Source organism: Oncorhynchus gorbuscha, linkage group LG12 (assembly GCF_021184085.1).
Source record: "Oncorhynchus gorbuscha isolate QuinsamMale2020 ecotype Even-year linkage group LG12, OgorEven_v1.0, whole genome shotgun sequence".
NCBI lineage: Eukaryota > Metazoa > Chordata > Actinopteri > Salmoniformes > Salmonidae > Oncorhynchus > Oncorhynchus gorbuscha.
The window spans coordinates 44,656,550-44,672,247 of record NC_060184.1 but is presented as its reverse complement, the minus strand read 5'-3'; the positions used below and the strand labels follow the sequence as shown (position 1 = coordinate 44,672,247).

At 44.2% G+C, this 15,698-nt stretch overlaps 41 non-coding genes and 2 pseudogenes across 41 annotated transcripts; all 43 read left to right on the top strand.

Annotated features, from left to right (window-relative positions):
* Positions 1-211: 211 nt before the first annotated feature.
* LOC123991897 lies at positions 212-329 on the top strand (annotated as a pseudogene).
* A 242-nt stretch (positions 330-571) lies between these two features.
* LOC123991819 lies at positions 572-690 on the top strand. Its single transcript, XR_006830934.1, has one exon. It is a non-coding gene; the product is annotated as a 5S ribosomal RNA (ribosomal RNA).
* A 242-nt stretch (positions 691-932) lies between these two features.
* Positions 933-1,051, top strand: LOC123991818. The gene has a single exon (XR_006830933.1). It is a non-coding gene; the product is annotated as a 5S ribosomal RNA (ribosomal RNA).
* Positions 1,052-1,293: 242 nt separating this feature from the next.
* On the top strand, positions 1,294-1,412 carry LOC123991814. The gene has a single exon (XR_006830931.1). It is a non-coding gene; the product is annotated as a 5S ribosomal RNA (ribosomal RNA).
* A 242-nt stretch (positions 1,413-1,654) lies between these two features.
* Positions 1,655-1,774, top strand: LOC123991889. Its single transcript, XR_006831003.1, has one exon. It is a non-coding gene; the product is annotated as a 5S ribosomal RNA (ribosomal RNA).
* A 242-nt stretch (positions 1,775-2,016) lies between these two features.
* LOC123991813 lies at positions 2,017-2,135 on the top strand. Its single transcript, XR_006830930.1, has one exon. It is a non-coding gene; the product is annotated as a 5S ribosomal RNA (ribosomal RNA).
* A 243-nt stretch (positions 2,136-2,378) lies between these two features.
* On the top strand, positions 2,379-2,497 carry LOC123991812. Its single transcript, XR_006830929.1, has one exon. It is a non-coding gene; the product is annotated as a 5S ribosomal RNA (ribosomal RNA).
* Positions 2,498-2,740: 243 nt separating this feature from the next.
* Positions 2,741-2,859, top strand: LOC123991811. The gene has a single exon (XR_006830928.1). It is a non-coding gene; the product is annotated as a 5S ribosomal RNA (ribosomal RNA).
* Positions 2,860-3,101: 242 nt separating this feature from the next.
* Positions 3,102-3,220, top strand: LOC123991810. Its single transcript, XR_006830927.1, has one exon. It is a non-coding gene; the product is annotated as a 5S ribosomal RNA (ribosomal RNA).
* Positions 3,221-3,462: 242 nt separating this feature from the next.
* Positions 3,463-3,581, top strand: LOC123991809. The gene has a single exon (XR_006830926.1). It is a non-coding gene; the product is annotated as a 5S ribosomal RNA (ribosomal RNA).
* Positions 3,582-3,823: 242 nt separating this feature from the next.
* LOC123991808 lies at positions 3,824-3,942 on the top strand. The gene has a single exon (XR_006830925.1). It is a non-coding gene; the product is annotated as a 5S ribosomal RNA (ribosomal RNA).
* A 242-nt stretch (positions 3,943-4,184) lies between these two features.
* On the top strand, positions 4,185-4,303 carry LOC123991807. Its single transcript, XR_006830924.1, has one exon. It is a non-coding gene; the product is annotated as a 5S ribosomal RNA (ribosomal RNA).
* Positions 4,304-4,545: 242 nt separating this feature from the next.
* LOC123991806 lies at positions 4,546-4,664 on the top strand. The gene has a single exon (XR_006830923.1). It is a non-coding gene; the product is annotated as a 5S ribosomal RNA (ribosomal RNA).
* Positions 4,665-4,906: 242 nt separating this feature from the next.
* LOC123991805 lies at positions 4,907-5,025 on the top strand. Its single transcript, XR_006830922.1, has one exon. It is a non-coding gene; the product is annotated as a 5S ribosomal RNA (ribosomal RNA).
* Positions 5,026-5,267: 242 nt separating this feature from the next.
* Positions 5,268-5,386, top strand: LOC123991803. Its single transcript, XR_006830920.1, has one exon. It is a non-coding gene; the product is annotated as a 5S ribosomal RNA (ribosomal RNA).
* Positions 5,387-5,628: 242 nt separating this feature from the next.
* Positions 5,629-5,747, top strand: LOC123991802. Its single transcript, XR_006830919.1, has one exon. It is a non-coding gene; the product is annotated as a 5S ribosomal RNA (ribosomal RNA).
* Positions 5,748-5,989: 242 nt separating this feature from the next.
* Positions 5,990-6,108, top strand: LOC123991801. Its single transcript, XR_006830918.1, has one exon. It is a non-coding gene; the product is annotated as a 5S ribosomal RNA (ribosomal RNA).
* A 242-nt stretch (positions 6,109-6,350) lies between these two features.
* LOC123991800 lies at positions 6,351-6,469 on the top strand. The gene has a single exon (XR_006830917.1). It is a non-coding gene; the product is annotated as a 5S ribosomal RNA (ribosomal RNA).
* A 242-nt stretch (positions 6,470-6,711) lies between these two features.
* LOC123991798 lies at positions 6,712-6,830 on the top strand. Its single transcript, XR_006830916.1, has one exon. It is a non-coding gene; the product is annotated as a 5S ribosomal RNA (ribosomal RNA).
* Positions 6,831-7,072: 242 nt separating this feature from the next.
* Positions 7,073-7,191, top strand: LOC123991797. The gene has a single exon (XR_006830915.1). It is a non-coding gene; the product is annotated as a 5S ribosomal RNA (ribosomal RNA).
* Positions 7,192-7,433: 242 nt separating this feature from the next.
* On the top strand, positions 7,434-7,552 carry LOC123991796. The gene has a single exon (XR_006830914.1). It is a non-coding gene; the product is annotated as a 5S ribosomal RNA (ribosomal RNA).
* A 242-nt stretch (positions 7,553-7,794) lies between these two features.
* Positions 7,795-7,913, top strand: LOC123991795. Its single transcript, XR_006830913.1, has one exon. It is a non-coding gene; the product is annotated as a 5S ribosomal RNA (ribosomal RNA).
* Positions 7,914-8,155: 242 nt separating this feature from the next.
* On the top strand, positions 8,156-8,274 carry LOC123991794. Its single transcript, XR_006830912.1, has one exon. It is a non-coding gene; the product is annotated as a 5S ribosomal RNA (ribosomal RNA).
* Positions 8,275-8,516: 242 nt separating this feature from the next.
* On the top strand, positions 8,517-8,635 carry LOC123991793. The gene has a single exon (XR_006830911.1). It is a non-coding gene; the product is annotated as a 5S ribosomal RNA (ribosomal RNA).
* Positions 8,636-8,878: 243 nt separating this feature from the next.
* LOC123991791 lies at positions 8,879-8,997 on the top strand. The gene has a single exon (XR_006830909.1). It is a non-coding gene; the product is annotated as a 5S ribosomal RNA (ribosomal RNA).
* Positions 8,998-9,239: 242 nt separating this feature from the next.
* On the top strand, positions 9,240-9,358 carry LOC123991790. The gene has a single exon (XR_006830908.1). It is a non-coding gene; the product is annotated as a 5S ribosomal RNA (ribosomal RNA).
* Positions 9,359-9,600: 242 nt separating this feature from the next.
* LOC123991789 lies at positions 9,601-9,719 on the top strand. Its single transcript, XR_006830907.1, has one exon. It is a non-coding gene; the product is annotated as a 5S ribosomal RNA (ribosomal RNA).
* A 241-nt stretch (positions 9,720-9,960) lies between these two features.
* LOC123991788 lies at positions 9,961-10,079 on the top strand. The gene has a single exon (XR_006830906.1). It is a non-coding gene; the product is annotated as a 5S ribosomal RNA (ribosomal RNA).
* Positions 10,080-10,321: 242 nt separating this feature from the next.
* Positions 10,322-10,440, top strand: LOC123991787. Its single transcript, XR_006830905.1, has one exon. It is a non-coding gene; the product is annotated as a 5S ribosomal RNA (ribosomal RNA).
* Positions 10,441-10,682: 242 nt separating this feature from the next.
* LOC123991883 lies at positions 10,683-10,801 on the top strand. The gene has a single exon (XR_006830997.1). It is a non-coding gene; the product is annotated as a 5S ribosomal RNA (ribosomal RNA).
* A 242-nt stretch (positions 10,802-11,043) lies between these two features.
* Positions 11,044-11,162, top strand: LOC123991786. Its single transcript, XR_006830904.1, has one exon. It is a non-coding gene; the product is annotated as a 5S ribosomal RNA (ribosomal RNA).
* Positions 11,163-11,404: 242 nt separating this feature from the next.
* LOC123991785 lies at positions 11,405-11,523 on the top strand. Its single transcript, XR_006830903.1, has one exon. It is a non-coding gene; the product is annotated as a 5S ribosomal RNA (ribosomal RNA).
* A 244-nt stretch (positions 11,524-11,767) lies between these two features.
* Positions 11,768-11,886, top strand: LOC123991784. Its single transcript, XR_006830902.1, has one exon. It is a non-coding gene; the product is annotated as a 5S ribosomal RNA (ribosomal RNA).
* Positions 11,887-12,128: 242 nt separating this feature from the next.
* LOC123991891 lies at positions 12,129-12,246 on the top strand (annotated as a pseudogene).
* Positions 12,247-12,488: 242 nt separating this feature from the next.
* LOC123991782 lies at positions 12,489-12,607 on the top strand. Its single transcript, XR_006830901.1, has one exon. It is a non-coding gene; the product is annotated as a 5S ribosomal RNA (ribosomal RNA).
* A 242-nt stretch (positions 12,608-12,849) lies between these two features.
* Positions 12,850-12,968, top strand: LOC123991781. Its single transcript, XR_006830900.1, has one exon. It is a non-coding gene; the product is annotated as a 5S ribosomal RNA (ribosomal RNA).
* A 242-nt stretch (positions 12,969-13,210) lies between these two features.
* On the top strand, positions 13,211-13,329 carry LOC123991779. Its single transcript, XR_006830898.1, has one exon. It is a non-coding gene; the product is annotated as a 5S ribosomal RNA (ribosomal RNA).
* A 242-nt stretch (positions 13,330-13,571) lies between these two features.
* LOC123991778 lies at positions 13,572-13,690 on the top strand. The gene has a single exon (XR_006830897.1). It is a non-coding gene; the product is annotated as a 5S ribosomal RNA (ribosomal RNA).
* A 242-nt stretch (positions 13,691-13,932) lies between these two features.
* On the top strand, positions 13,933-14,051 carry LOC123991777. The gene has a single exon (XR_006830896.1). It is a non-coding gene; the product is annotated as a 5S ribosomal RNA (ribosomal RNA).
* Positions 14,052-14,293: 242 nt separating this feature from the next.
* Positions 14,294-14,412, top strand: LOC123991776. Its single transcript, XR_006830895.1, has one exon. It is a non-coding gene; the product is annotated as a 5S ribosomal RNA (ribosomal RNA).
* Positions 14,413-14,654: 242 nt separating this feature from the next.
* Positions 14,655-14,773, top strand: LOC123991775. The gene has a single exon (XR_006830894.1). It is a non-coding gene; the product is annotated as a 5S ribosomal RNA (ribosomal RNA).
* A 242-nt stretch (positions 14,774-15,015) lies between these two features.
* On the top strand, positions 15,016-15,134 carry LOC123991774. The gene has a single exon (XR_006830893.1). It is a non-coding gene; the product is annotated as a 5S ribosomal RNA (ribosomal RNA).
* A 243-nt stretch (positions 15,135-15,377) lies between these two features.
* Positions 15,378-15,496, top strand: LOC123991773. Its single transcript, XR_006830892.1, has one exon. It is a non-coding gene; the product is annotated as a 5S ribosomal RNA (ribosomal RNA).
* The last annotated feature ends 202 nt before the right edge of the window (positions 15,497-15,698 follow it).

Genomic DNA, 15,698 nt, shown 5'->3' with positions numbered 1-15,698 from the left:
AAGGCTGAAATATGTGCCGTCGCTTTGAAATAAGTAAGCAAGGTTAGTTTGTATTTCATCCAACAATCTGTGCTACAAATTATGGCTACATTATATGCAAGTTCTTCCACTTTTTGAGTGACACAAAGATGCTTATCGACATGGTGAAAATGCAACAGCTGTTAATCACACCCACTTTGACTTTATATAGTGCACCAAGAGATACTTTCTCGCTTCGACCACACCGGCCTGAGTACGCCTGATCTCGTCTGATCTCGGAAGCTAAGCAGGTTCGGGCCTGGTTAGTACTTGGATGGGAGACCGCCTGGGAATACCAGGTGCTGTAAGCTTTTTGTCAACCCTTTGTCCGTTTCTTCCCACAAGGCTGAAATATGTGCCGTCGCTTTGAAATAAGTAAGCAAGGTTAGTTTGTATTTCATCCAACAATCTGTGCTACAAATTATGGCTACATTATATGCAAGTTCTTCCACTTTTTGAGTGACACAAAGATGCTTATCGACATGGTGAAAATGCAACAGCTGGTAATCACACCCACTTTGACTTTATATAGTGCACCAAGAGATAGTTTCTCGCTTACGACCACACCGGCCTGAGTACGCCTGATCTCGTCTGATCTCGGAAGCTAAGCAGGTTCGGGCCTGGTTAGTACTTGGATGGGAGACCGCCTGGGAATACCAGGTGCTGTAAGCTTTTTGTCAACCCTTTGTCCGTTTCTTCCCACAAGGCTGAAATATGTGCCGTCGCTTTGAAATAAGTAAGCAAGGTTAGTTTGTATTTCATCCAACAATCTGTGCTACAAATTATGGCTACATTATATGCAAGTTCTTCCACTTTTTGAGTGACACAAAGATGCTTATCGACATGGTGAAAATGCAACAGCTGTTAATCACACCCACTTTGACTTTATATAGTGCACCAAGAGATACTTTCTCGCTTACGACCACACCGGCCTGAGTACGCCTGATCTCGTCTGATCTCGGAAGCTAAGCAGGTTCGGGCCTGGTTAGTACTTGGATGGGAGACCGCCTGGGAATACCAGGTGCTGTAAGCTTTTTGTCAACCCTTTGTCCGTTTCTTCCCACAAGGCTGAAATATGTGCCGTCGCTTTGAAATAAGTAAGCAAGGTTAGTTTGTATTTCATCCAACAATCTGTGCTACAAATTATGGCTACATTATATGCAAGTTCTTCCACTTTTTGAGTGACACAAAGATGCTTATCGACATGGTGAAAATGCAACAGCTGTTAATCACACCCACTTTGACTTTATATAGTGCACCAAGAGATAGTTTCTCGCTTACGACCACACCGGCCTGAGTACGCCTGATCTCGTCTGATCTCGGAAGCTAAGCAGGTTCGGGCCTGGTTAGTACTTGGATGGGAGACCGCCTGGGAATACCAGGTGCTGTAAGCTTTTTGTCAACCCTTTGTCCGTTTCTTCCCACAAGGCTGAAATATGTGCCGTCGCTTTGAAATAAGTAAGCAAGGTTAGTTTGTATTTCATCCAACAATCTGTGCTACAAATTATGGCTACATTATATGCAAGTTCTTCCACTTTTTGAGTGACACAAAGATGCTTATCGACATGGTGAAAATGCAACAGCTGTTAATCACACCCACTTTGACTTTATATAGTGCACCAAGAGATAGTTTCTCGCTTACGACCACACCGGCCTGAGTACGCCTGATCTCGTCTGATCTCGGAAGCTAAGCAGGGTTCGGGCCTGGTTAGTACTTGGATGGGAGACCGCCTGGGAATACCAGGTGCTGTAAGCTTTTTGTCAACCCTTTGTCCGTTTCTTCCCACAAGGCTGAAATATGTGCCGTCGCTTTGAAATAAGTAAGCAAGGTTAGTTTGTATTTCATCCAACAATCTGTGCTACAAATTATGGCTACATTATATGCAAGTTCTTCCACTTTTTGAGTGACACAAAGATGCTTATCGACATGGTGAAAATGCAACAGCTGTTAATCACACCCACTTTGACTTTATATAGTGCACCAAGAGATAGTTTCTCGCTTACGACCACACCGGCCTGAGTACGCCTGATCTCGTCTGATCTCGGAAGCTAAGCAGGTTCGGGCCTGGTTAGTACTTGGATGGGAGACCGCCTGGGAATACCAGGTGCTGTAAGCTTTTTGTCAACCCTTTGTCCGTTTCTTCCCACAAGGCTGAAATATGTGCCGTCGCTTTGAAATAAGTAAGCAAGGTTAGTTTGGTATTTCATCCAACAATCTGTGCTACAAATTATGGCTACATTATATGCAAGTTCTTCCACTTTTTGAGTGACACAAAGATGCTTATCGACATGGTGAAAATGCAACAGCTGTTAATCACACCCACTTTGACTTTATATAGTGCACCAAGAGATAGTTTCTCGCTTACGACCACACCGGCCTGAGTACGCCTGATCTCGTCTGATCTCGGAAGCTAAGCAGGTTCGGGCCTGGTTAGTACTTGGATGGGAGACCGCCTGGGAATACCAGGTGCTGTAAGCTTTTTGTCAACCCTTTGTCCGTTTCTTCCCACAAGGCTGAAATATGTGCCGTCGCTTTGAAATAAGTAAGCAAGGTTAGTTTGTATTTCATCCAACAATCTGTGCTACAAATTATGGCTACATTATATGCAAGTTCTTCCACTTTTTGAGTGACACAAAGATGCTTATCGACATGGTGAAAATGCAACAGCTGTTAATCACACCCACTTTGACTTTATATAGTGCACACAAGAGATAGTTTCTCGCTTACGACCACACCGGCCTGAGTACGCCTGATCTCGTCTGATCTCGGAAGCTAAGCAGGTTCGGGCCTGGTTAGTACTTGGATGGGAGACCGCCTGGGAATACCAGGTGCTGTAAGCTTTTTGTCAACCCTTTGTCCGTTTCTTCCCACAAGGCTGAAATATGTGCCGTCGCTTTGAAATAAGTAAGCAAGGTTAGTTTGTATTTCATCCAACAATCTGTGCTACAAATTATGGCTACATTATATGCAAGTTCTTCCACTTTTTGAGTGACACAAAGATGCTTATCGACATGGTGAAAATGCAACAGCTGTTAATCACACCCACTTTGACTTTATATAGTGCACCAAGAGATAGTTTCTCGCTTACGACCACACCGGCCTGAGTACGCCTGATCTCGTCTGATCTCGGAAGCTAAGCAGGTTCGGGCCTGGTTAGTACTTGGATGGGAGACCGCCTGGGAATACCAGGTGCTGTAAGCTTTTTGTCAACCCTTTGTCCGTTTCTTCCCACAAGGCTGAAATATGTGCCGTCGCTTTGAAATAAGTAAGCAAGGTTAGTTTGTATTTCATCCAACAATCTGTGCTACAAATTATGGCTACATTATATGCAAGTTCTTCCACTTTTTGAGTGACACAAAGATGCTTATCGACATGGTGAAAATGCAACAGCTGTTAATCACACCCACTTTGACTTTATATAGTGCACCAAGAGATAGTTTCTCGCTTACGACCACACCGGCCTGAGTACGCCTGATCTCGTCTGATCTCGGAAGCTAAGCAGGTTCGGGCCTGGTTAGTACTTGGATGGGAGACCGCCTGGGAATACCAGGTGCTGTAAGCTTTTTGTCAACCCTTTGTCCGTTTCTTCCCACAAGGCTGAAATATGTGCCGTCGCTTTGAAATAAGTAAGCAAGGTTAGTTTGTATTTCATCCAACAATCTGTGCTACAAATTATGGCTACATTATATGCAAGTTCTTCCACTTTTTGAGTGACACAAAGATGCTTATCGACATGGTGAAAATGCAACAGCTGTTAATCACACCCACTTTGACTTTATATAGTGCACCAAGAGATAGTTTCTCGCTTACGACCACACCGGCCTGAGTACGCCTGATCTCGTCTGATCTCGGAAGCTAAGCAGGTTCGGGCCTGGTTAGTACTTGGATGGGAGACCGCCTGGGAATACCAGGTGCTGTAAGCTTTTTGTCAACCCTTTGTCCGTTTCTTCCCACAAGGCTGAAATATGTGCCGTCGCTTTGAAATAAGTAAGCAAGGTTAGTTTGTATTTCATCCAACAATCTGTGCTACAAATTATGGCTACATTATATGCAAGTTCTTCCACTTTTTGAGTGACACAAAGATGCTTATCGACATGGTGAAAATGCAACAGCTGTTAATCACACCCACTTTGACTTTATATAGTGCACCAAGAGATAGTTTCTCGCTTACGACCACACCGGCCTGAGTACGCCTGATCTCGTCTGATCTCGGAAGCTAAGCAGGTTCGGGCCTGGTTAGTACTTGGATGGGAGACCGCCTGGGAATACCAGGTGCTGTAAGCTTTTTGTCAACCCTTTGTCCGTTTCTTCCCACAAGGCTGAAATATGTGCCGTCGCTTTGAAATAAGTAAGCAAGGTTAGTTTGTATTTCATCCAACAATCTGTGCTACAAATTATGGCTACATTATATGCAAGTTCTTCCACTTTTTGAGTGACACAAAGATGCTTATCGACATGGTGAAAATGCAACAGCTGTTAATCACACCCACTTTGACTTTATATAGTGCACCAAGAGATAGTTTCTCGCTTACGACCACACCGGCCTGAGTACGCCTGATCTCGTCTGATCTCGGAAGCTAAGCAGGTTCGGGCCTGGTTAGTACTTGGATGGGAGACCGCCTGGGAATACCAGGTGCTGTAAGCTTTTTGTCAACCCTTTGTCCGTTTCTTCCCACAAGGCTGAAATATGTGCCGTCGCTTTGAAATAAGTAAGCAAGGTTAGTTTGTATTTCATCCAACAATCTGTGCTACAAATTATGGCTACATTATATGCAAGTTCTTCCACTTTTTGAGTGACACAAAGATGCTTATCGACATGGTGAAAATGCAACAGCTGTTAATCACACCCACTTTGACTTTATATAGTGCACCAAGAGATAGTTTCTCGCTTACGACCACACCGGCCTGAGTACGCCTGATCTCGTCTGATCTCGGAAGCTAAGCAGGTTCGGGCCTGGTTAGTACTTGGATGGGAGACCGCCTGGGAATACCAGGTGCTGTAAGCTTTTTGTCAACCCTTTGTCCGTTTCTTCCCACAAGGCTGAAATATGTGCCGTCGCTTTGAAATAAGTAAGCAAGGTTAGTTTGTATTTCATCCAACAATCTGTGCTACAAATTATGGCTACATTATATGCAAGTTCTTCCACTTTTTGAGTGACACAAAGATGCTTATCGACATGGTGAAAATGCAACAGCTGTTAATCACACCCACTTTGACTTTATATAGTGCACCAAGAGATAGTTTCTCGCTTACGACCACACCGGCCTGAGTACGCCTGATCTCGTCTGATCTCGGAAGCTAAGCAGGTTCGGGCCTGGTTAGTACTTGGATGGGAGACCGCCTGGGAATACCAGGTGCTGTAAGCTTTTTGTCAACCCTTTGTCCGTTTCTTCCCACAAGGCTGAAATATGTGCCGTCGCTTTGAAATAAGTAAGCAAGGTTAGTTTGTATTTCATCCAACAATCTGTGCTACAAATTATGGCTACATTATATGCAAGTTCTTCCACTTTTTGAGTGACACAAAGATGCTTATCGACATGGTGAAAATGCAACAGCTGTTAATCACACCCACTTTGACTTTATATAGTGCACCAAGAGATAGTTTCTCGCTTACGACCACACCGGCCTGAGTACGCCTGATCTCGTCTGATCTCGGAAGCTAAGCAGGTTCGGGCCTGGTTAGTACTTGGATGGGAGACCGCCTGGGAATACCAGGTGCTGTAAGCTTTTTGTCAACCCTTTGTCCGTTTCTTCCCACAAGGCTGAAATATGTGCCGTCGCTTTGAAATAAGTAAGCAAGGTTAGTTTGTATTTCATCCAACAATCTGTGCTACAAATTATGGCTACATTATATGCAAGTTCTTCCACTTTTTGAGTGACACAAAGATGCTTATCGACATGGTGAAAATGCAACAGCTGTTAATCACACCCACTTTGACTTTATATAGTGCACCAAGAGATAGTTTCTCGCTTACGACCACACCGGCCTGAGTACGCCTGATCTCGTCTGATCTCGGAAGCTAAGCAGGTTCGGGCCTGGTTAGTACTTGGATGGGAGACCGCCTGGGAATACCAGGTGCTGTAAGCTTTTTGTCAACCCTTTGTCCGTTTCTTCCCACAAGGCTGAAATATGTGCCGTCGCTTTGAAATAAGTAAGCAAGGTTAGTTTGTATTTCATCCAACAATCTGTGCTACAAATTATGGCTACATTATATGCAAGTTCTTCCACTTTTTGAGTGACACAAAGATGCTTATCGACATGGTGAAAATGCAACAGCTGTTAATCACACCCACTTTGACTTTATATAGTGCACCAAGAGATAGTTTCTCGCTTACGACCACACCGGCCTGAGTACGCCTGATCTCGTCTGATCTCGGAAGCTAAGCAGGTTCGGGCCTGGTTAGTACTTGGATGGGAGACCGCCTGGGAATACCAGGTGCTGTAAGCTTTTTGTCAACCCTTTGTCCGTTTCTTCCCACAAGGCTGAAATATGTGCCGTCGCTTTGAAATAAGTAAGCAAGGTTAGTTTGTATTTCATCCAACAATCTGTGCTACAAATTATGGCTACATTATATGCAAGTTCTTCCACTTTTTGAGTGACACAAAGATGCTTATCGACATGGTGAAAATGCAACAGCTGTTAATCACACCCACTTTGACTTTATATAGTGCACCAAGAGATAGTTTCTCGCTTACGACCACACCGGCCTGAGTACGCCTGATCTCGTCTGATCTCGGAAGCTAAGCAGGTTCGGGCCTGGTTAGTACTTGGATGGGAGACCGCCTGGGAATACCAGGTGCTGTAAGCTTTTTGTCAACCCTTTGTCCGTTTCTTCCCACAAGGCTGAAATATGTGCCGTCGCTTTGAAATAAGTAAGCAAGGTTAGTTTGTATTTCATCCAACAATCTGTGCTACAAATTATGGCTACATTATATGCAAGTTCTTCCACTTTTTGAGTGACACAAAGATGCTTATCGACATGGTGAAAATGCAACAGCTGTTAATCACACCCACTTTGACTTTATATAGTGCACCAAGAGATAGTTTCTCGCTTACGACCACACCGGCCTGAGTACGCCTGATCTCGTCTGATCTCGGAAGCTAAGCAGGTTCGGGCCTGGTTAGTACTTGGATGGGAGACCGCCTGGGAATACCAGGTGCTGTAAGCTTTTTGTCAACCCTTTGTCCGTTTCTTCCCACAAGGCTGAAATATGTGCCGTCGCTTTGAAATAAGTAAGCAAGGTTAGTTTGTATTTCATCCAACAATCTGTGCTACAAATTATGGCTACATTATATGCAAGTTCTTCCACTTTTTGAGTGACACAAAGATGCTTATCGACATGGTGAAAATGCAACAGCTGTTAATCACACCCACTTTGACTTTATATAGTGCACCAAGAGATAGTTTCTCGCTTACGACCACACCGGCCTGAGTACGCCTGATCTCGTCTGATCTCGGAAGCTAAGCAGGTTCGGGCCTGGTTAGTACTTGGATGGGAGACCGCCTGGGAATACCAGGTGCTGTAAGCTTTTTGTCAACCCTTTGTCCGTTTCTTCCCACAAGGCTGAAATATGTGCCGTCGCTTTGAAATAAGTAAGCAAGGTTAGTTTGTATTTCATCCAACAATCTGTGCTACAAATTATGGCTACATTATATGCAAGTTCTTCCACTTTTTGAGTGACACAAAGATGCTTATCGACATGGTGAAAATGCAACAGCTGTTAATCACACCCACTTTGACTTTATATAGTGCACCAAGAGATAGTTTCTCGCTTACGACCACACCGGCCTGAGTACGCCTGATCTCGTCTGATCTCGGAAGCTAAGCAGGTTCGGGCCTGGTTAGTACTTGGATGGGAGACCGCCTGGGAATACCAGGTGCTGTAAGCTTTTTGTCAACCCTTTGTCCGTTTCTTCCCACAAGGCTGAAATATGTGCCGTCGCTTTGAAATAAGTAAGCAAGGTTAGTTTGTATTTCATCCAACAATCTGTGCTACAAATTATGGCTACATTATATGCAAGTTCTTCCACTTTTTGAGTGACACAAAGATGCTTATCGACATGGTGAAAATGCAACAGCTGTTAATCACACCCACTTTGACTTTATATAGTGCACCAAGAGATAGTTTCTCGCTTACGACCACACCGGCCTGAGTACGCCTGATCTCGTCTGATCTCGGAAGCTAAGCAGGTTCGGGCCTGGTTAGTACTTGGATGGGAGACCGCCTGGGAATACCAGGTGCTGTAAGCTTTTTGTCAACCCTTTGTCCGTTTCTTCCCACAAGGCTGAAATATGTGCCGTCGCTTTGAAATAAGTAAGCAAGGTTAGTTTGTATTTCATCCAACAATCTGTGCTACAAATTATGGCTACATTATATGCAAGTTCTTCCACTTTTTGAGTGACACAAAGATGCTTATCGACATGGTGAAAATGCAACAGCTGTTAATCACACCCACTTTGACTTTATATAGTGCACCAAGAGATAGTTTCTCGCTTACGACCACACCGGCCTGAGTACGCCTGATCTCGTCTGATCTCGGAAGCTAAGCAGGTTCGGGCCTGGTTAGTACTTGGATGGGAGACCGCCTGGGAATACCAGGTGCTGTAAGCTTTTTGTCAACCCTTTGTCCGTTTCTTCCCACAAGGCTGAAATATGTGCCGTCGCTTTGAAATAAGTAAGCAAGGTTAGTTTGTATTTCATCATCACAATCTGTGCTACAAATTATGGCTACATTATATGCAAGTTCTTCCACTTTTTGAGTGACACAAAGATGCTTATCGACATGGTGAAAATGCAACAGCTGTTAATCACACCCACTTTGACTTTATATAGTGCACCAAGAGATAGTTTCTCGCTTACGACCACACCGGCCTGAGTACGCCTGATCTCGTCTGATCTCGGAAGCTAAGCAGGTTCGGGCCTGGTTAGTACTTGGATGGGAGACCGCCTGGGAATACCAGGTGCTGTAAGCTTTTTGTCAACCCTTTGTCCGTTTCTTCCCACAAGGCTGAAATATGTGCCGTCGCTTTGAAATAAGTAAGCAAGGTTAGTTTGTATTTCATCCAACAATCTGTGCTACAAATTATGGCTACATTATATGCAAGTTCTTCCACTTTTTGAGTGACACAAAGATGCTTATCGACATGGTGAAAATGCAACAGCTGTTAATCACACCCACTTTGACTTTATATAGTGCACCAAGAGATAGTTTCTCGCTTACGACCACACCGGCCTGAGTACGCCTGATCTCGTCTGATCTCGGAAGCTAAGCAGGTTCGGGCCTGGTTAGTACTTGGATGGGAGACCGCCTGGGAATACCAGGTGCTGTAAGCTTTTTGTCAACCCTTTGTCCGTTTCTTCCCACAAGGCTGAAATATGTGCCGTCGCTTTGAAATAAGTAAGCAAGGTTAGTTTGTATTTCATCCAACAATCTGTGCTACAAATTATGGCTACATTATATGCAAGTTCTTCCACTTTTTGAGTGACACAAAGATGCTTATCGACATGGTGAAAATGCAACAGCTGTTAATCACACCCACTTTGACTTTATATAGTGCACCAAGAGATAGTTTCTCGCTTACGACCACACCGGCCTGAGTACGCCTGATCTCGTCTGATCTCGGAAGCTAAGCAGGTTCGGGCCTGGTTAGTACTTGGATGGGAGACCGCCTGGGAATACCAGGTGCTGTAAGCTTTTTGTCAACCTTTGTCCGTTTCTTCCCACAAGGCTGAAATATGTGCCGTCGCTTTGAAATAAGTAAGCAAGGTTAGTTTGTATTTCATCCAACAATCTGTGCTACAAATTATGGCTACATTATATGCAAGTTCTTCCACTTTTTGAGTGACACAAAGATGCTTATCGACATGGTGAAAATGCAACAGCTGTTAATCACACCCACTTTGACTTTATATAGTGCACCAAGAGATAGTTTCTCGCTTACGACCACACCGGCCTGAGTACGCCTGATCTCGTCTGATCTCGGAAGCTAAGCAGGTTCGGGCCTGGTTAGTACTTGGATGGGAGACCGCCTGGGAATACCAGGTGCTGTAAGCTTTTTGTCAACCCTTTGTCCGTTTCTTCCCACAAGGCTGAAATATGTGCCGTCGCTTTGAAATAAGTAAGCAAGGTTAGTTTGTATTTCATCCAACAATCTGTGCTACAAATTATGGCTACATTATATGCAAGTTCTTCCACTTTTTGAGTGACACAAAGATGCTTATCGACATGGTGAAAATGCAACAGCTGTTAATCACACCCACTTTGACTTTATATAGTGCACCAAGAGATAGTTTCTCGCTTACGACCACACCGGCCTGAGTACGCCTGATCTCGTCTGATCTCGGAAGCTAAGCAGGTTCGGGCCTGGTTAGTACTTGGATGGGAGACCGCCTGGGAATACCAGGTGCTGTAAGCTTTTTGTCAACCCTTTGTCCGTTTCTTCCCACAAGGCTGAAATATGTGCCGTCGCTTTGAAATAAGTAAGCAAGGTTAGTTTGTATTTCATCCAACAATCTGTGCTACAAATTATGGCTACATTATATGCAAGTTCTTCCACTTTTTGAGTGACACAAAGATGCTTATCGACATGGTGAAAATGCAACAGCTGTTAATCACACCCACTTTGACTTTATATAGTGCACCAAGAGATAGTTTCTCGCTTACGACCACACCGGCCTGAGTACGCCTGATCTCGTCTGATCTTTGAAGCTAAGCAGGTTCGGGCCTGGTTAGTACTTGGATGGGAGACCGCCTGGGAATACCAGGTGCTGTAAGCTTTTTGTCAACCCTTTGTCCGTTTCTTCCCACAAGGCTGAAATATGTGCCGTCGCTTTGAAATAAGTAAGCAAGGTTAGTTTGTATTTCATCCAACAATCTGTGCTACAAATTATGGCTACATTATATGCAAGTTCTTCCACTTTTTGAGTGACACAAAGATGCTTATCGACATGGTGAAAATGCAACAGCTGTTAATCACACCCACTTTGACTTTATATAGTGCACCAAGAGATAGTTTCTCGCTTACGACCACACCGGCCTGAGTACGCCTGATCTCGTCTGATCTCGGAAGCTAAGCAGGTTCGGGCCTGGTTAGTACTTGGATGGGAGACCGCCTGGGAATACCAGGTGCTGTAAGCTTTTTGTCAACCCTTTGTCCGTTTCTTCCCACAAGGCTGAAATATGTGCCGTCGCTTTGAAATAAGTAAGCAAGGTTAGTTTGTATTTCATCCAACAATCTGTGCTACAAATTATGGCTACATTATATGCAAGTTCTTCCACTTTTTGAGTGACACAAAGATGCTTATCGACATGGTGAAAATGCAACAGCTGTTAATCACACCCACTTTGACTTTATATAGTGCACCAAGAGATAGTTTCTCGCTTACGACCACACCGGCCTGAGTACGCCTGATCTCGTCTGATCTCGGAAGCTAAGCAGGTTCGGGCCTGGTTAGTACTTGGATGGGAGACCGCCTGGGAATACCAGGTGCTGTAAGCTTTTTGTCAACCCTTTGTCCGTTTCTTCCCACAAGGCTGAAATATGTGCCGTCGCTTTGAAATAAGTAAGCAAGGTTAGTTTGTATTTCATCCAACAATCTGTGCTACAAATTATGGCTACATTATATGCAAGTTCTTCCACTTTTTGAGTGACACAAAGATGCTTATCGACATGGTGAAAATGCAACAGCTGTTAATCACACCCACTTTTTGACTTTATATAGTGCACCAAGAGATAGTTTCTCGCTTACGACCACACCGGCCTGAGTACGCCTGATCTCGTCTGATCTCGGAAGCTAAGCAGGTTCGGGCCTGGTTAGTACTTGGATGGGAGACCGCCTGGGAATACCAGGTGCTGTAAGCTTTTTGTCAACCCTTTGTCCGTTTCTTCCCACAAGGCTGAAATATGTGCCGTCGCTTTGAAATAAGTAAGCAAGGTTAGTTTGTATTTCATCCAACAATCTGTGCTACAAATTATGGCTACATTATATGCAAGTTCTTCCACTTTTTGAGTGACACAAAGATGCTTATCGACATGGTGAAAATGCAACAGCTGTTAATCACACCCACTTTGACTTTATATAGTGCACCAAGAGATAGTTTCTCGCTTACGACCACACCGGCCTGAGTACGCCTGATCTCGTCTGATCTCGGAAGCTAAGCAGGTTCGGGCCTGGTTAGTACTTGGATGGGAGACCGCCTGGGAATACCAGTGCTGTAAGCTTTTTGTCAACCCTTTGTCCGTTTCTTCCCACAAGGCTGAAATATGTGCCGTCGCTTTGAAATAAGTAAGCAAGGTTAGTTTGTATTTCATCCAACAATCTGTGCTACAAATTATGGCTACATTATATGCAAGTTCTTCCACTTTTTGAGTGACACAAAGATGCTTATCGACATGGTGAAAATGCAACAGCTGTTAATCACACCCACTTTGACTTTATATAGTGCACCAAGAGATAGTTTCTCGCTTACGACCACACCGGCCTGAGTACGCCTGATCTCGTCTGATCTCGGAAGCTAAGCAGGTTCGGGCCTGGTTAGTACTTGGATGGGAGACCGCCTGGGAATACCAGGTGCTGTAAGCTTTTTGTCAACCCTTTGTCCGTTTCTTCCCACAAGGCTGAAATATGTGCCGTCGCTTTGAAATAAGTAAGCAAGGTTAGTTTGTATTTCATCCAACAATCTGTGCTACAAATTATGGCTACATTATATGCAAGTTCTTCCACTTTTTGAGTGACACAAAGATGCTTATCGACATGGTGAAAATGCAACAGCTGTTAATCACACCCACTTTGACTTTATATAGTGCACCAAGAGATAGTTTCTCGCTTACGACCACACCGGCCTGAGTACGCCTGATCTCGTCTGATCTCGGAAGCTAAGCAGGTTCGGGCCTGGTTAGTACTTGGATGGGAGACCGCCTGGGAATACCAGGTGCTGTAAGCTTTTTGTCAACCCTTTGTCCGTTTCTTCCCACAAGGCTGAAATATGTGCCGTCGCTTTGAAATAAGTAAGCAAGGTTAGTTTGTATTTCATCCAACAATCTGTGCTACAAATTATGGCTACATTATATGCAAGTTCTTCCACTTTTTGAGTGACACAAAGATGCTTATCGACATGGTGAAAATGCAACAGCTGTTAATCACACCCACTTTGACTTTATATAGTGCACCAAGAGATAGTTTCTCGCTTACGACCACACCGGCCTGAGTACGCCTGATCTCGTCTGATCTCGGAAGCTAAGCAGGTTCGGGCCTGGTTAGTACTTGGATGGGAGACCGCCTGGGAATACCAGGTGCTGTAAGCTTTTTGTCAACCCTTTGTCCGTTTCTTCCCACAAGGCTGAAATATGTGCCGTCGCTTTGAAATAAGTAAGCAAGGTTAGTTTGTATTTCATCCAACAATCTGTGCTACAAATTATGGCTACATTATATGCAAGTTCTTCCACTTTTTGAGTGACACAAAGATGCTTATCGACATGGTGAAAATGCAACAGCTGTTAATCACACCCACTTTGACTTTATATAGTGCACCAAGAGATAGTTTCTCGCTTACGACCACACCGGCCTGAGTACGCCTGATCTCGTCTGATCTCGGAAGCTAAGCAGGTTCGGGCCTGGTTAGTACTTGGATGGGAGACCGCCTGGGAATACCAGGTGCTGTAAGCTTTTTGTCAACCCTTTGTCCGTTTCTTCCCACAAGGCTGAAATATGTGCCGTCGCTTTGAAATAAGTAAGCAAGGTTAGTTTGTATTTCATCCAACAATCTGTGCTACAAATTATGGCTACATTATATGCAAGTTCTTCCACTTTTTGAGTGACACAAAGATGCTTATCGACATGGTGAAAATGCAACAGCTGTTAATCACACCCACTTTGACTTTATATAGTGCACCAAGAGATAGTTTCTCGCTTACGACCACACCGGCCTGAGTACGCCTGATCTCGTCTGATCTCGGAAGCTAAGCAGGTTCGGGCCTGGTTAGTACTTGGATGGGAGACCGCCTGGGAATACCAGGTGCTGTAAGCTTTTTGTCAACCCTTTGTCCGTTTCTTCCCACAAGGCTGAAATATGTGCCGTCGCTTTGAAATAAGTAAGCAAGGTTAGTTTGTATTTCATCCAACAATCTGTGCTACAAATTATGGCTACATTATATGCAAGTTCTTCCACTTTTTGAGTGACACAAAGATGCTTATCGACATGGTGAAAATGCAACAGCTGTTAATCACACCCACTTTGACTTTATATAGTGCACCAAGAGATAGTTTCTCGCTTACGACCACACCGGCCTGAGTACGCCTGATCTCGTCTGATCTCGGAAGCTAAGCAGGTTCGGGCCTGGTTAGTACTTGGATGGGAGACCGCCTGGGAATACCAGGTGCTGTAAGCTTTTTGTCAACCCTTTGTCCGTTTCTTCCCACAAGGCTGAAATATGTGCCGTCGCTTTGAAATAAGTAAGCAAGGTTAGTTTGTATTTCATCCAACAATCTGTGCTACAAATTATGGCTACATTATATGCAAGTTCTTCCACTTTTTGAGTGACACAAAGATGCTTATCGACATGGTGAAAATGCAACAGCTGTTAATCACACCCACTTTGACTTTATATAGTGCACCAAGAGATAGTTTCTCGCTTACGACCACACCGGCCTGAGTACGCCTGATCTCGTCTGATCTCGGAAGCTAAGCAGGTTCGGGCCTGGTTAGTACTTGGATGGGAGACCGCCTGGGAATACCAGGTGCTGTAAGCTTTTTGTCAACCCTTTGTCCGTTTCTTCCCACAAGGCTGAAATATGTGCCGTCGCTTTGAAATAAGTAAGCAAGGTTAGTTTGTATTTCATCCAACAATCTGTGCTACAAATTATGGCTACATTATATGCAAGTTCTTCCACTTTTTGAGTGACACAAAGATGCTTATCGACATGGTGAAAATGCAACAGCTGTTAATCACACCCACTTTGACTTTATATAGTGCACCAAGAGATAGTTTCTCGCTTACGACCACACCGGCCTGAGTACGCCTGATCTCGTCTGATCTCGGAAGCTAAGCAGGTTCGGGCCTGGTTAGTACTTGGATGGGAGACCGCCTGGGAATACCAGGTGCTGTAAGCTTTTTGTCAACCCTTTGTCCGTTTCTTCCCACAAGGCTGAAATATGTGCCGTCGCTTTGAAATAAGTAAGCAAGGTTAGTTTGTATTTCATCCAACAATCTGTGTGCACAAATTATGGCTACATTATATGCAAGTTCTTCCACTTTTTGAGTGACACAAAGATGCTTATCGACATGGTGAAAATGCAACAGCTGTTAATCACACCCACTTTGACTTTATATAGTGCACCAAGAGATAGTTTCTCGCTTACGACCACACCGGCCTGAGTACGCCTGATCTCGTCTGATCTCGGAAGCTAAGCAGGTTCGGGCCTGGTTAGTACTTGGATGGGAGACCGCCTGGGAATACCAGGTGCTGTAAGCTTTTTGTCAACCCTTTGTCCGTTTCTTCCCACAAGGCTGAAATATGTGCCGTCGCTTTGAAATAAGTAAGCAAGGTTAGTTTGTATTTCATCCAACAATCTGTGCTACAAATTATGGCTACATTATATGCAAGTTCTTCCACTTTTTGAGTGACACAAAGATGCTTATCGACATGGTGAAAATGCAACAGCTGTTAGTCACAC